The sequence below is a fragment of the Podarcis pityusensis genome (genome assembly GCF_964106645.2).
Source record: "Podarcis pityusensis genome assembly, chromosome: 17".
Classification (NCBI taxonomy): domain Eukaryota; kingdom Metazoa; phylum Chordata; class Lepidosauria; order Squamata; family Lacertidae; genus Podarcis; species Podarcis pityusensis.
In genome coordinates, this window is record NC_138042.1 from 7,176,735 (window position 1) to 7,194,114 (window position 17,380).

At 45.0% G+C, this 17,380-nt stretch overlaps 1 long non-coding RNA gene across 1 annotated transcript; it reads left to right on the plus strand.

Moving 5' to 3' along the window:
• The first annotated feature begins 11,038 nt into the window (after positions 1 to 11,038).
• On the plus strand, positions 11,039 to 14,397 carry LOC308467008. Its single transcript, XR_013981062.1, has 3 exons — positions 11,039 to 11,210; positions 13,602 to 13,815; positions 14,264 to 14,397. It is a non-coding gene; the product is annotated as an uncharacterized lncRNA (long non-coding RNA).
• The last annotated feature ends 2,983 nt before the right edge of the window (positions 14,398 to 17,380 follow it).

The window sequence follows — 17,380 nt, forward strand, 5'->3', positions numbered from 1 at the left end:
GTGTGTAACTGGTGCCTTCCATGCTTGTGAATGAAGGCTGCAAATCCTGCACTTACTTACTTAGAGGAACTCAGTGGAGCATACTTCTGAGTTTGATCAGCGTGGGATTGCACTGAAAATAAAGGAAGAACTTTAAAAGGCAGACATGCGATTGCTTCTGGTGTCGCCCCTTCATTTTGGGTGCTTTTGAAATCCTGTGCATTCCACTCAGAAGAAAGTCCTGCTGAATTATTCTCAGGGCTTATTCTCCACCTATGTATAACCCTAGTTCTGTCTGTCCTTCCCTCTGTCCCACATGCCCCTATTGTACCAGCTGCCACTACAGAGTGGTCTTCAGCCTAAATTCTACCCAGTTACCGTATTTTTCCATGTATAAGACTAGGTTATTTAATGAAAATATTATGCTTAAAACTTGGGGTCTTATTCTTATACACGGATAGTGAGAGGTAGGACAGGTGATTGGTGGCTGCCACGAGCAGGATATTGTCCGCGGCATTTTTGCGGGTGATTGGTGGGTGCGGCAAGGTCTGCTGGCTATTGGCTGCTGCGGCAATTGGGCAGGCGGATTGGTGCTTGCCTTTGGCGAACATGCAGACGATTGGTGGCATCGCCGATGTGCGTGCGGATTGGCAGGCCCGGACAGAGGGTGGGCCATATGGGCCACTTGGCCTGGGCCTCCGATTCCAAAGGGGGCCTCAGGCAGGCATATTCACAATCGCAGGGGATGCACTGGGGTTTTAAATGTAAATATTTAAAATAATCCTTTTCCCTATGTATTTTTAAAAAGCACTATATCTCTATTTTCCATTTTGTCTTTATATGCAGATACGGTTCAAGCCTTGAAATAAAATTATTTGTCAGCATAACTTTTGTGAAAATTATTTATATACTTACTTATTTATAAGACTTCAGTTATCCCAGGGTAAAAAAAGGGGGGGCACATTATCTACCTGGCCCGGGCCTCTGCCTGGCTCTGCAAGGCCCTAGCGATTGGCTGTTGTGTTCCTGCGGCAACCACCCCCAAAGAAAGCTAAACAAGTCTGGGAAATCCCCCTCGAAAAGCTTTGCAACTGTCGGCAATTCCCCACAAAAAAGCTCAACAACTCTGTGCCATCTTCCCGCATTTTCTCTATTTGGAGTCCCCAAATATGGGGGTGTCTTATACACGGAGAAGTATGGTATATTTCACATGGATATATGAGCTTCAGCTTTGCAGCCATCCTGTGTGTTCTCTTCCATTCTGCTCTTTCACTTTCCCCCTCTCAAACGCCTTCCTTTGGGCCTTCTCCTTCCTAGGGCACACAGCAACTCATTCACGGCTCTATTTGCCCAGTGCCTTCTCAGATACCTTTTTTATGCCCTTTTGCCTGCCCTGCTGCCATTCTCTAGAATAACAGCAGCTCACCCAATGGCAGCCGCTTCTGCCCACCTTAAAACTCTACGATGTTAGAGAAGCTTAGCCAACCACTGCCAGAGACTTCAGTACCGCTACCATTCAGCCCAAAACCTCTTAGCAAAATACAACATACGTAAAGTTATTTCTTTTGTATGTTGTATGCATATATTAATTGTGTAGAAAGATTCTTTTAAATAAAAAAAAAAATGTTTCGAAATTGCAGGGCAGCGTGTGTTTTGCAAGCCTGGCTGCCATCTTTAAAAAATGTTACCGAACATTAATTACTCTTCTCCAGACAGATTACATGCCTAGGGGGAAACCTCACAGAAACATGTCCCAACACATACATTTAGGAATATTTGGACTTGCTTTGTCCAGGCTGCTAGCAAGACTTTCTCAACTCCCTCTCCCTCTCTGCCCACCGAGAGCGCTCTCTCTTTAAAGTGCTTAAGTGAGCTCACTGGCTTCCATCACTTTTATTCTAGAAACACATTTGGAAAGCCTTTTTAAAAGCCTTACTACACCCAGCGCTGTGGAATGGTTTAAGCCTTAAACCAATCCACAAGATCGTGCACATGCAACAACCACAGATGCCAGAGCCCTGCCGTTAACACAAGATTTCTGCCTGCGACACCTTTTGCGCCAGAAGAAGCAAAGCTCTTTTCAGTATTGGATGGTTTTAATTACAAAAATTCAGGGGCTGGCCTAGTTACTGGATGTAGACCAGGGAAATATCACAGCCCAGAACAGATATGTGTTAAATTCACATCAGTCCAAGCAACTGGAACAAGAGTTGGGGTGTCTTGATTTATTTTCTATTGCCCCTGACTGCAAGCCAGTCTGAGATGCAGAGAAAAGGCCAAAACAACTGTACTGTATTGCTCTCCAATAATTTGTTCTCTCTCTTTTTTCCATCCACCCATCAAGACAACCCATTAATTCCCTGTGGGATGGCCTAGCTACACACACCGGACTGGGGAACAGTCAGATTCTGACCTTGTCCCCATTTGCACATCACGCTAAGCTAACCCAAACCACGGTTTAGTGTTGCGGTTTTCAAGGGTGTGCCGCACCACACTGGTGTGGCAGGAGAGGGTGGCAAGTGTAGTGGGAAGATTCAAAGACAAAGAAACATCTAAACATTTCAGTGCAGTATATTATAGTATAAATTGTTGTTGTTGTTTACAGATACCGTTTCAAAATGACAGCGAGAGCATCAAGTGATCCTGAGGACAAGCCTAGTTGTGATCCAGAATCTCCATTCGAACAGAGTGTTGGAGAAGACTCATTTATAATTATATTTTGGGAATGATTCATGTTCTTACGTAGCTGTGTTGTTTTCCACTTTCTGGATGTCCCATGATCATATTACAAAGTAGTTGTGTTCTATGTTATAATGCAAGCACTGCTAAGAGTTGTTTCTTTTCGTTTTACAATGTTTTTCTTAATAATAATAATAATAATAATAATAATAAATCAGTGTGGTGCAAGCAAATTTTTATTCTGAAAGTGTGGCCCAGAGGAGAAGTTTGGGAACCACTGGCTTAGTGTGAACACACTGGCTCCCAAAGCCAGCACACCATGGCAGCCAAGCCAAAGTTTGACTTAGCATGTTGTCCAAATCAGGGATCATACTTAGGGTTTCTCCTCTTAACCATGATCTATAGCCAAGGTGTGTTCTATGGTTTAAGTTGTAGTTAAGGTAAGGTAAAGGTAAAGGTACCCCTGCCTGTACGGGCCAGTCGTGTCCGACTCTGGGGTTGCGCGCCCATCTCGCTTAAGAGGCTGGGAGCCAGCGCTGTCCGCAGATACTTCCGGGTCACGTGGCCAGCGTAACAAGCTGCATCTGGCGAGCCAGCGCAGCACACGGAACGCCGTTTACCTTCCCGCTGGTAAGCGGTCCCTATTTATCTACTTGCACCCGGGGGTGCTTTCGAACTGCTAGGTTGGCAGGCGCTGGGACCGAGCGACGGGAGCGCACCCCACCGCGGGGATTCGAACCGCCGACCTGACGATCGGCAAGTCCTAGGCACTGAGGTTTTACCCACAACGCCACCTGCGTCCCGTAGTTAAGGTGGACAGCTCTTTAACCACAATCCCAGGTTTGGACAGTGTGTAGTGTGCCAATTGCACAGTGAATATGCTTCATTTCAGATCTGTCACCTTAATTCTACAAATTGCGTGAGTGATAGGATGATCAGCCTTGCAGATTGTTCCTGGTTATTTTAAAAACATTTGAGTTGCTTTTTCTATATGAAAAGTGACACACCACAAACTTGGAGTGTGCCAAGTGAGAATCAGATGTGTGGCTCTTATGCATAGTTCCACGGGTCCCACTCTAGGACCTGGGAGCTGAAAACAATGCTACCCACTTTCTGCAAGCCTCCCAAAGACTCCGGAAAGAATGAGTAGGGAGAAAGGTTTCATCACAATCAGAGGTGCAACCAGCTAGCAGTGCCTTTGCAGCAGTGCCTGGCTGAAATGAATGGCGATTGCACAAAAGGGCAAGCAATGGGGTGAAGATGGGGGGCGGGAAACACTTCAGGATGGTGCTGAATAGGGATGGATGACTCTGTCCTTTTCAGTTTCCAATCAGTTTCCCAATCCCAAGTTCAGCTGTTCTCATTTTCACAGTTGTTGGCAATTTAAAAAAAATCCTCATGAAAATTCCTCAACATTTTAGTACAATTTTTTCCTATCATACACCACTTTCATATGCAATTTTGACGGCTATAAATCATTTTGCAAGCAACTTCTCCAGACGCCTTTTACTTTTATTTTCAGTAAAATATGCATTTTTATGCACCCCCTGATATATACATACGTATTTGGGAGACCTGCAGTACAAAATTCACTGGTGGACACGTTCATATGGATTCACAAAGTGCAAATTAGGTGGTCTCTAATTTAAATGAAAACAGAAATAATTCCTGCCCCATCCCTAGCCCTGAACCACAAGGTGAATGCTGCTGCTTACTGACCCGGCTGGAGATCTGATTCCACCAACAAGTTCGGCTCACACTTTTAGAGCCTGGCTGTACAGTTTAAAAGCCACTCATAAGTTTCCCGCAAATACTTTTCCTGCCCAGGTCCAGCTTTTGCCACCGCCACATTTGCTTAAAAGCAGGTGGTCTAAACCACTGAGCCTCTTGGGCTTGCCGATCGGAAGGTCGGCGGTTCGAATCCCCACGACGGGGTGAGGTCCCATTGCTCGGTCCCTACTCCTGCCAACCTAGCAGTTCGAAAGCATACCAGTGCAAGTAGATAAATAGGTACCGCTCCAGCGGGAAGGTAAACAGCGTTTCCGTGCGCTACTCTGGTTTCGCCAGAAGTGGCTTAGTCATGCTGGCCACATGACCCAGAAAAACTGTCTGCGGACAAACACCGGCTCCCTCAGCCAGTAAAGCGAGATGAGCGCCGCAACCCCAGAGTTGTTCGTGGCTGGACTTAACTGTCAGGGGTCCTTTACCTTTACCTTTTTACTTCCAAGAGCAACTGTAATCAACAAATTACACTAGTAGGACTACAAGAAGTTTTGTAAGGAGAAATATACGAAGTGTTACAAAGTAGAAAAAGATAGAGATATTGGTTATGAGTTTGAAATGTAATAGGGAAAATAAGAAATGCATACTAAGAGATTATATTGGAAAATTTTCAGACAGGACTGATGAAAGTCAAAAAAACTGAATAAGATGTAAAAGTATGTTTAATTACTGTTGAAAATGATATGTTAAAAACTAATAAAAATTTATATATATATATATATATATATATATCGAGAGAGAGAGAGACCCATGGGCACAAACAACTTATCAAAATGGAGGCTTCCACATATGCAAAGGGCATGTGAATTTGCCTGTTGCCGTACTCCACACTCTCCACTTAGCACAGAGGCTTTTGCAAGTGTCAATCCTTCCTGTGCCCAGCACCTGAGGGTCAAAATAAAATCTAAGAGCGACAGCAGCAGCCATGTAAATGCCATAGCCTCCAACATTTCTCCCCTTCCAAAATGATATTTTTACTTTTTATACCCCGCACATCTTACTTGGGTTGCCCCAGCCACTCTGGGCAGCTTCCAACATATATAAAAACACCATAAAACATTAAACATTAAAAAACAAAACCCTTCCCAATACAGGATTGCCTTCAGACGGCTCGGGGGGTCAGATAATTCCATACCCTCCAACATTTCTCCAATGAAAATAGGGTCATCCTAAGGAAAAGCAGGATCAAAATGGAAACCGGAACGGCTTCTCTAAATCAGGGGCGTCCCTGGAAAATAGGGAATCTTGGAGGGTCTGAAATGCACCTGTCCAGTTAATCTACTAAGCGAGGGGGTGGCATCTAATTTTTACAACACAGGACATGTGTGGGAGAAGCGGAGTGAAACAACTCATCTTCATATCCCATGCTCTTTCCCATTGGATACTTTTCTTTCTTTCCTGGCTCATATGCCACCACCAACACACACACACACAGACACATTTTATGAGCAGATACATAAGAAAGCCATTGTGGTGACGGCCGCTGTCACCTTTTGGCATTTGACTACAGTGAAGAAACCTAACCAATCCCCATGTTCACCCGAAACCAGCTTTTAAACTGATTACTCCCCAGTTTCAGGCTATGCAGTGAATTGAGAGAACGGAGAGATAGGAGGCTGCGGATGAGCTATATATGTCAACAAAGCAGCGACTATTTCTCATATTTCTTGAGCTGGGGTAATGTGGGGAGGGGGGCGTTGTTGGGTGTGGGGTTGTTGCTGTTGGTGTTTTTTTTGTATCTTCATTTTAGATCTTGGGATTTATGCGGAAATTGTTCAGCTTGGTTGTGCATTTTAAAATGTTTCGTTTATTGTTTATAACTACTTTTATTATGTCGTAGCTATGTATTCCTCTTGTGCCGTAAGCCACCTTGAGCATGGTTTGAAGTCTGGAAAGACGGCATACAAACAAAATTATGTGTGCATGTATAAAGGATAATGTTTAGTAGGAAAATCACTTCTTTTTCTTAAAAGAGCACAACCATCGACAGTACTCATGCACAGCCACCCACTTTTAGAAGAAATTTATTGACAGCAGGCCAGCATTTTAGACCCCTTTCTTCCATTTAAGTGCAATGTCTTCTGTTTTACAATTTGGGAACAAACCATATTTTCTTCTTGCTTTCCTTCTCCCCCCCATTTTTCTCCTAGACTGTCACCTGACCTATGGTTATGCAGCGGATTAGGATGTTGTTGTTTTTCACCCTAGCACAGTGATATGCCTTATGAAAGCTCAGACAAACTTCAACATGTGCCTCCACCGGCTTTCTCCTGATTCAAGCCACACTTTGCAGGTTTTCCAGGCTACAGTGAGTCACCAGCCTCATGTTGGAGCATTTATTTGCAAGATCTGTCTGCCGCATCGCCCAAGGAACCAACTCATTGTTTTTCACTTTCACCACAAAACTGCCATAAAATGCCCGAATTGCCCCATGAACTTGACCTCTTGTTTTCTTCAAGGGGTCAATCTCGCACGGTGGGTTTGCACGCTTGCGCACATTCAGCCGAATCCAGCCCCGGCTTTGAATCATTCAGAGGAATAAATAATTGTAGTCGCTCACACACAAGACACGCCATTTTAGGTGGGGCTTCTAAAGACATAGCTGCTGAAATGGCAGAAACTAAAGGTGCTTTCATTATAATGTTTAATGAGGCTCACATACATAAGCTCTTCTCACTTCCAAATATTACGGAACTATAAAAAAAAACCCTTTTAATTTTATAACCTATATTCTTTTTCATTTTTGCCCATTTCATATTTTTTTTTGGATGTGTCTTAAAGCTTTTGGGTTTTACGTCTTCAGACATTTCTTCACAAGTCAGAAGTAGTCTCATTACTGAAAAGAAGAAAGGATGGAACCCTGCTCTAAGTCCCTCTTGCTAACGTTTATCTCAAATGTTATCTTTAATGTTCTTCTTTCACCAACAGGGCAAGGCAGAGAAAACTACTGACATGATCAAAAAGAAGGCCGAAAGTCTTGAATGATTCATTTCTGAATTTCCTGTGCTATTCTGAATCTTGAAAAGCCACCTGAACTTGGGTCTGGCAACCGTAAGGACAGACCTTATTTGAGACATAGCAACCAGTCAAGCACCAGGCATGCGGGGGCAAGAGACTGGAAGCCATAAATCATCCCCAAAGCAGATTGAGGGAAATTGAGAAGAGGGAGGAACGGATCTGTCAGTTCTCATTCCGTTACTCCCTTCTCCAATCTGAAATTCCTTCCTCCAAATCAGCTTGTGAGTTAGTTAGTTAGTTGTTGTTTTTAAGGTCCTCGTGAAACTTCATTAGCATTTAATGTGGATTTCTTTTATGGACACTTTACCCTAGTTTATGAATTACATGGATGAAGAACTGCACAGCAAAATCTGGAGACGAGAGAAGGGTGGTTGTTTTTTGAAAGCGCAAATTATTCAGCCCACATCCCTAACTGAGAGTGCAGTTTACTAGAGCTGGGCACTAAAACTCACAACCAAGGGCCCGGGCTCAGTGCAGAGAGTCAGCTTTGTATACTAAGTAGAACTGGCCGGTCCTGTGCACATGGACAGATGCCATTATGCCATTAAACCCAGTACTGTCTGTTCTGACTGGCAGCTGTTCTCTAGGGGGTCTTTCCTAGCCTTGCTGTCTGATATCCTTTTAGCTGGAGCCAGTGTGGGGCTGAGCCTAGGGCGTTCTGCACACAAAGCATGCTCTCGACTGATAACCTACAACCCCCTTCTAAACCCCTAACAGCTGCAAGATCAGCAACACATGATCGTCTGAGCTGCTCAGAACCACTAATTGGGATCTTTCAAACGAGAGCTGTTTGTTCATCCCGCATTTTTCTAATCTTTACTCAAACTGTCTCTGGGACTTCCCTGTATTTCTAATAGCCTGGTAGGTGGCTGTGAGATGTCCGGCTTTGGGGGGGTGGGGGTTCACACGCTTGGGCAATCAGCAAACGCAGGAATGAATGGGAAACCTGAAAAGGACTTACAGACATTTTTAAGCAGATGAGACCACCACCCTCTTCAAGTTACAATCCCCGATAAGCCCAAAAGGGACACGGCAGCGCTTGAAGTACAAGCGAGTCGACGATTTGTGCTTCCCTTTGCTTATTTTTATTTTGCATCTATCTTAAAATATCTATGTGCTGCTGCTCCGAGGAAAGCCTCACAAAGCGACTTAACAACAATAAAAACCGTAAGTACATTTTAAAAAATGGTATTACTAAAACCAACAATAAAACAAAATTCACAAAAATGAAAACAGATTCGAAACTCCAATAACCTCCATCATTTTTCAACAAGCAGACATCAGCTAAGACGGTGGTGGCTATGTTACACCCCCCCAAAAAAACACCCCACAAATCTGTGCTAGCAGCAATGTACAGCAGTAAGCAAAGACACAGAGCTCAGCACAAAAAAGGTCTTCACGCCATTCTTCCCACCCTTTCCTGGACTCCTGAAGATCCCTTAAAGATTTCGCCCAGATTTTGGCTGAATAGGGACCTGATACAGTCATTGACAAGTGGAAAAGGGAAGGAATTTGCTCTACCATAGCTAACAAAATGACGGGTGTTAGGGAGAGAGGGTCTTGATGAAACTGACTTGGGAAGGAGGTGAGGATCCACCAACATAAATTTTCCATAAATTTGGTGCTGCTAACACAGCCGTTTGACTGCACCTCCGGAGGTGCACTCCATTGTCTCTTGAGCCAGACGGATGCCAACACGGAGAGCCACACCTCTGGCACTGCTGTAGGCTTGAGCATGGCTTCGGTGGGGCGCTGCTCGTTTTTGCCCACCCTGAGCACTTGGGCTGTGAACCTTACATGGGCAAGTCTGCATCTATAGCGTGTTGTATAACACCCGTTCTCAATGATATTATGCAAAGCAGGAATTAACTGGAAGTAGGGAGGGGAAAACAGCCATCGAAGGCAGGGCAGTGGTGATTCATTCATGCTCTCGCTGAGTGCCAAAGCCAGTGGAAAATACCAGATCTGCCACACCCAAGGTCTGCATAGAGACCACTAGGCTCTTCATATGCACAAGGACAGGGCAAGCGAAAGCGTTTAAGTGCCTGGAACAAAAAAATCCAAATGGAAACCCTTCCCACTAACTGACCATGGGGTAGAAACCACGGCAGAGTTCTCCACCCCAAGCCCCACTGGAGTGAACGGCTGTGCTCTTGCCCAGCCGCGGTTTACTTCTATGGAGCTTGCAAGAAATTTTCCCTGCGGTTTATTTTCCCACTGAAACCTGCCTCCCAGCCTGCCCTGATTTTGAAACCTCATTTTGCCTATTGTGGGCCTACTACCTCTGCAACCGAAGGCCAGCCAGTTGCAGGAGCTGGCCTGTGCATCTGTGAATGCTCAGTTAATCCTGGCGTCTCTGCAATGGCCCGTCTCTGTCATGGCCATTGAAAGATTCTCCACAGTCATCGAGCACTACGTGGATTACGCCTCTACAGCTCTCCTCCACTAGCTTCCTTATTTGTTGCACCAATGCCTGATTTCCCCTCTCTGATTGGCCTGACCAATTTGGGGATTTCAGCAATAAGGAAGACACATAAACTGGGCAGTGGTATATTAAAAGCACCGACTGTCAGCCTACCGGATCAACTTTCAAAGACGATCTGAAGTTCTATGCAGGGGTTCCTTTGTCCACCTTCAGGCTGCAACACACAGAGAGGCCCAGGTTCGAAATATGAAGCACCCGTGTCAAAAAGCAGTCTACACACACACACACACACACACACACACGGCCCATCTAATGGACTGCAGAGAAAGGTCATGGCCGGAGGAGAGGGTCAGAGGAAGAAATGCAGACAAATGCGGGCAAATGATCTTGGTACCCTGACTTATATCTTATTAATGGTGCCAGTCGCTGTGGTATCTCAAGGTAACACCCAAGCTTCCAGAGCAAATAGCTTATCTTGCAAACCCCTCCCAGGCATCAAGGAGACGAGGGGATATGTCGGAGAGGTTAGGAGCAGGGCAAAGGGAAGGGGAATTATTGGGAGGAAAGGCATATTCTCAAGTCCATTTTTTGGGTAATATTCAATACTATATAAGGCAGGGGTCAGCAACCTTTTTCAGCTGTGGGCCGGTCCACCATTCCTCAGACCATGTGGGGGGGGGGGCGGACTATATTTTTGGGGGGGAAAATGAACGAATTCCTATGCCCCACCAATAACCCAGAGATGCATTTTAAATAAAAGCACACATTCTACTCGTATAAAAACACCAGGCAGGCCCCACAAATAACCCAGAGATGCATTTTAAATAAAAGGACACATTCTGCTCATGTAAAAACAGGCTGATTCCCGGACCATCCGCGGGCCGGATTGAGAAGGCGATTGGGCTGCATCCGGCCCCCAGGCCTTAGGTTGCCTACCCCTGATATAAGGCATTTAGGGTGGCATCAAACAGATGGCAGAATTGCCGTCCTGACTTTGGTTCCACATGGTGTTTGGAATTAAACATCATCAACAACAACAGCAGCGCCACAACACACACACAAGCTGTTCACCGTGTGCAACACACCCGTTCATGGTGATTCCCCAACAGCCGCAGCCTGGGTTCTCGAGGTATATGCTTGTTTCGACACTTTGATGTTAGGAAGCAGGGTGGGATGTGAAAATTCTGTTCGCAAGAGCAGAAACAATTTGGTGTGGCAAACGCGAGCCCTTTGCCAGCTTCCCTCCTTCTACACACATGTGGGGCTCTCACAAATCCAAACCGCAGGCTGCAGGGGCCGGACTTGCATCCTTCATCATGACAATGGGGTAGGTACCCTTCTATGGGGGCTGTCCAGCCATTAGAAGAATTTGTAGGTGAATATTTATTTGTCTTTTAAAACCAGTTGATTCAGTAAATTCAAATCAATTTGTATTTTAATAAAATTTTCCTTTGGGGATTTTGAAGGAAATGTGACATAATTTACAGTGTAATCAACGAGACAAAAAACAAATATTTTCTTTTCATCCCCTTATTACATTAATACACCAGAATCAAAACCTCAAAAAACATTACTGTGTTCTAAAATGCTTTTAATCAGTTTAAAATTGTGAACGGTGTAATTATAAATATAATTGCTGTAATTTCCCCCCACTTCGAACCTATATATAGTAATTTTTCATCTCTTTGTACAGTTTGCAATGTATTTATTTGTCCAAGCTAAGTGTGGGGCGTTTTTTTGGGGGGGGGGGGAATTGCCAAGAATCCTTTGCCCCACCAATTAAAATTTGCCCTCACCAATGTAAATTGTCCTCCACCAGTTAATTGACGAAAGCTCTAGCTGACGGGGAAGCTACCAATTAACTTGAGCAAAGCTTGCAGCCCTGCCTTGCATTCATTGGCTAGCAATTGTTCCTCTAGCCTGAAACTTTGAGGAGATGCCGCTTTAGAATTTATACGGGTGTCGCGTTTGCCACAGCATTGCACTGGAGTTTAACACTATATAAAATGCAAAAAGAAGAACTGTGCATAGTGCCTTCTGGGTATGGGCACTTGAAAATAAATGAATGAATCAATAAGTAAGTAAGTAATTGTTGGCAATAGTAAGAATAATAGTGCTACACTTTACACTTGTTAACCATGGGAAGCATCAGGGCAGACAGCACAAACACACTTGGAGAAGTTCTTCTTCAATAACAGAGAAAAGGAATGGGCAACCAGAGGGCAAACACTTATTCCCCCCCCCTTTCCTCCTTTTATAAAGTGTTGTGCCTTGAGAGAGGAAGGGCACCTCTTGTCTTGATGCCTGCCTCCTTACCCTCTTGCAAAAGAGAAGGCCCTTCCCATATTGTCCATTAATAATTCCCCCATGATCGGAAAACTCAAGAGACATTAAACACATTCAGCTCAGAAGACAAGGATTCAGACGGTCACAATGTTGTGTTATTTGATTAGCGGTGGTGATGGGAGGAGGGCCGATAAATTGGAAAAGGGACCGCATGGCAAGCGTCCCCACTGCTAAAATCCACTTCCTTGCTTCAGCCTCCATCAAAGTACATCATGCTCACATCCTGACATGCTCACAAGTTTCAACAAGGGCTTGTAGGATTTCACCTATTCCTTTCTCCCTCTTTTAGGAGGGGAATCCTAGATTTCCTCCATATCCAGCCATTTGAAACAAACCTGCCTGTAGCTTCTACTTCTGAAACCGAGGCTAGACTCCCTAGGAGTGCAGATTAGGGGAAAGAAGTGAACATTTGCAGAAGTGACCCGAGCAGGAATCATCCCCAAGATGCTTAGGGCCAGAATGCATGTGACGCAGTAAGAACCATGAATGGATGTCCCGACATCGTTTTAAAGCTCAAAATTTAAAACGTACTTGTATATATATATTTGCCTAGGGATGCTAGCCCAGAGGGAAAGGGTTAAACAGCCCTCCCCTCCAGTACAGCTTCTCTACCCCAAAGTGAGTTTGTGCAAAGGGAGGCTATAGCAGCTTTTATATAAATAAGAGAGAGAGAGAGGTAATGAAATAATCTTAAACAGAACAAATGTAGTATTTCAATGAGGCAAGCGGGGATGGCAGAAAGATCTGATATACATCTGTCTCCCAATGGGGCACACTTTCCCCTATGCAAGCCTGATGGAAGTCATTTTGCTCAAGCTTGCATTTTACCCTCCAGGCACCAAATGTCTTTGGCCACCCTTAATAGTGAAAAGTTGGGGGATCCTCAATATGTGACTCGCTGCAGACCAAAACGAAAGGGAGAAAAGCGTTGATATAAACTCGCCGTTCTGTGAAACTCCTCTGCCTGTCCCCGGGCACACCAGCAGTACCACAAGTCTACTATCAACAAGCATGTCTGGGCTTCAAGAATGGAAAATATGAAAGGGAGTGGCCCTGAAATTTGCAAAGGACCATCCGTCCCGGCAGAAGCAATTTCACGCGGAAAATGAGAAGTAAATCTACGAGGAAAGAATGAATCATTCTCCCTATGGGTGTGAGCCAGGCAGAGTGTGTGACTGGTGCCATTTTGAGGGTACCACTGACGAGGAAGTGCCCCCACCCAAAACTGATGCCTCATCATGTTCCAATTGTCCTTATATAACTTAGCTGTGGGCGGTTATACAACCTCAAAGGAGACTCAACAGAGGGGGAAGCCACTCTACATTCCCAGCCAAAGTTATGTCTCTCTCTTTCTTTTGTCTTTGTTTGCCAGATTCACCAAGGAGGTTGGATTGTTTACCTCCACCCTGCTGCTTGTGTGGGGACGTGTTACCCCGTCTCTTTATGGCCCAGACACATTTCAACCCGAATGAAGTTTTCTCAACATACCACAATTCCTCACATCTCATGCACATATGCACGGGAAAGGAGCTTATCGCTGAGACAAGCACCATGCGAGCCTGGGAACTAGCATGCTCCAGGAGAGGGTCTGTCCTCTCAAACGGTGTCTGGAACATCCTCATCAACCCCCACTGTATTTTGCCACGGCGGGTTAAGGGAAAATTGTACCGTATTAATCATATTAATGCACATTTCCGCCCAGGCAGAATCTTCCTGCAGGACTAACATTCTCCTGCATGCCTGCTCTGGACAGGCACTTCAGCCTTACAAAAGCCAGAGCACACTTGGAAGTGGTCAGAAAGGCCTGTTGTACAAATGGGGCAGGTGCCTTCATTCTATACCAGCTGTACTTGCAATTGACACTGTGGGGTTAAGCAAATTCAAGTACGCACCTAGCAAAGGAAAGTAGAAGCACTTGCTAAAGTCATTCTTCCTGAAGGGGCTTCTGTTAGGATCTAAAGAGCAAGAATGCAGTTTAACCAACTTTCATCTTTCTTTCTTTCTTTTTTTCTCTCTCTCTCTCTGTCTCCCTAGTGAAACACTTCAAGGGGAATTCGGGTGTGTCCAGCACCGTTCTCAACTACGCCAGTCCACGGTCAAAGGAAGACCCCATGACTGTGATAGACTCCTGCCTGCACCAGCAGCAAGTCCTAAACGTGGTCCCCAGTAGAAGAATTCCCCCCCGTACTTTCCCCCAGCTGCCTTCTGAATTACATTTTTTCAAGAAAGTGAATGAGATTTATGACGCAAATCCCCTTCATTATGAAACCAAACACCATCCAAGAACATTTTGCCGCCGTGGGGAGCAATTTCTAGACGACACACAACACATGCTGAAATACTTTTTTAAAAAAAATTGTAGCTGAAGAGCCAGATTGCAAGATGCAGAGAAAACCACAAAAAGTTAGCGCTTACCTAGCAATCTGAATCTTCCTGGTAAGAAGGTCCCAGCTGCTGTATAATTCCTCCTTGAAAGAGAGAGAGAGAAAAAGGGCAAGAAGATAAGAGAGAGGGAGGGAGAGAAGGGGAGAGAGAGAGAGAGTATCCAGCTGCCAAGAGTCTGAGCTGGGAACTTACCACTGAAAGTCACTGACTTTTAGTCAAAGAAGGGAAATCCTTTTTAAAACCTTAGCCCCTCCCAGGCCAGTAATTGTGAGGGCAGACAGATGAGACAGGACGTAGGAGGGGCCTCTTTACTGTAATGTGTGTGTGGAATAGGAATAACACCCTTTCATGTCTGCAAACTGGCAGCCAACATTCCTGCTCCATGGTATTTGGGGCTGAGGCCGTCGGTATTTAGGGAGTCAAAATGATTCTGGGTTACAAGGGGAGGGGGAATCAAGGTTATTCTAGGACACATGGAGAGTTGCCGGTCTCTAGGGTGGACTGCTGGAACGTAGCATATGCTGCTCGGAGCTCGATTCTCATCCCAAAACGACGGGGTGCCGACTGTACTGTTTTCTCTTTTCCACCGTGTTTCCTTTTGAAACCCAGAAAGTTATCGTTTTTGACCTGGGACAGAATGCACTTTTGCATATCCTGTCTTTTAGGCCTGGTTATCAATCTGGGCCTGGCCTGCACTTCTGACTGCCCATTGCGGGGTTCACTTGCCTCGAATGGTTCTCTGTTCAAAAAATGGTCTGCATGTACAAAATTTGATGTGAGAGGAAACGGTTCTAGCCTAACCTTCTCCCTGACATGTTAGTTCTCCATGTGCAAGGACTGTGTGTGTCAACAGAAAAATAATTCTGCCATCTGGGCAATCTAAAGGGAAAAAATATTAGCCATTTCTGTGAGAACCAGGTCTCAGCCACTTCTGGGACTAATGAACCCTACATATGATTGGTGCACCCTGAGAATGTGTGTTTAATATGCCTTGCTTGCTTGTCCCGAGGAACTCTGTGAGTAGATTGTCAATAAGTTAAGTTTTCCAGTTTGACTTTACTTGTTCCGATTGTTTTCTAATGACGGTTAAAGACATTTTCCAGCCCATACTGAATTCCTACCAGAGCCTCAGTATTGTGTAGATAAGGAAGGCTGGAGGTAACCAAGACATGTTTCCCCTGGTATGGTCCAGTGTAGCGAGACTAATTTGCTCTCCAGGACTCGGCAGCTGCAATATGAACAAAACCAGTTCATATTTCGTGGAATTTACTGCTTTTCTGGGTCATCAAGATGCAAAGTTAGGTTTGGCGCTAATTATGGGTGCAGCCCCACCTCTGAGTCATTTCAGAGAAGCTTGTGCAGAACCAGTTCTTACTGGATTATGTGCACCCTTGGTTGTACGCATTTTGGCTGTTCAAAGAGTCGATCCAAAGAGCCGCCTTTGGTTGAAGCCATCTGGCATGCACTTTTTGGGTTGGGTACAGGCAAGAGGATGTAGAGCTGAAACAAGTAAGATCTGTTCAGGTCCATGAGTCAGATACGGATCTTTGTGAACAATCTTTTCTGCCTTTGACCCTGGGAGCTCTGTTGTGTTACTTCAGAATCAGTTTGTAGGGGCCACAGCTCGGAGGTAGCACCCCTAGTTTCATTCTAAGACAGCAGTAGCAAGTCTGAGAAAAGATGTGAAGACCTGGGGTCAAAAGTGATAGATCTGAGTTAGGCACAACCCACACTGCTGTTCCTGTGTGGTCACTACCAAATGAAACCATCTCAAATTGATAGTTTTTGACAAAGTTGTGAGTCTTGCATTCCAGTATCCCTAGTGTCAGGAATTTCAAAAGGTTTCCCAGGTTCTGGCAAGCTGTGATTGTGACAAATTCACAGCGCCTCTTCCCGTACTTCAAGGGTCATCGCCAAGAACCTTCTGATGTCCACCCGGAGCACCAACTCAGTTGCAAAAGGGAAGGAAGTTTAAAACGAAAATGAGAAAATAATATTCCAGTCAATTCTCAGCTCCACAGCCTTCTCTTACAGTGTTGAGAAGCAAGATCCATGCCACAAGACATGCTCAACTCCAGCCTTGTGACCCTCTACCAGAAGAAAGGTTACTAACATGTAACAACCACTATGGAATCTCCCTGCTGAGTACTGTGGGGAAAGCCTTAACCCATGTAGTTCTCAACAGATTACATTCACTTGCTGACAGGTCTATCCCGAGTCACCAGGGGTGCCAACTTGAATAAAATATCAGTAATAATAAAAATAATCAATCACAAGACGTCTCTCTCTCACACACAATTTGAATGGCAATGCCCATTAACTTTGGGGGACAGGGCCCCGCAAATATTTTATGGGGGGAGCGAAGGGACCTTGGTTCCTAGGAGTTGGCTCCTATGCAAGTCACAAGGCAGCTTTTGAGCTCTGAGGTCAACTGTTGACATGATTTGATCACTGTGTCAGCTGCAGGAGAAATGCCAGCAGAGGCACTCCATGTAAATTGCCTTCATAGACCTGACAAAGGGCTTTGACCTCATCAGCCGAAAATGACTCTTCACACTGCTCAATAAGATAGGATGCCCACCTAAACCCCATGAGATGATCATGCCCTTTCAGAAAAACATGCACAGCATCAAGTATGACGGCTCATCCTTGGAGCCTTGTAGAGCTGTGTTCTCACTCCACCTCTCTTCTGCATGTTCTTCTCCCTGTTGCTCTCAGATGCCTTCAGCTCAACAGAAGACAGTGTGTGCATCCATTCAAGGAGCA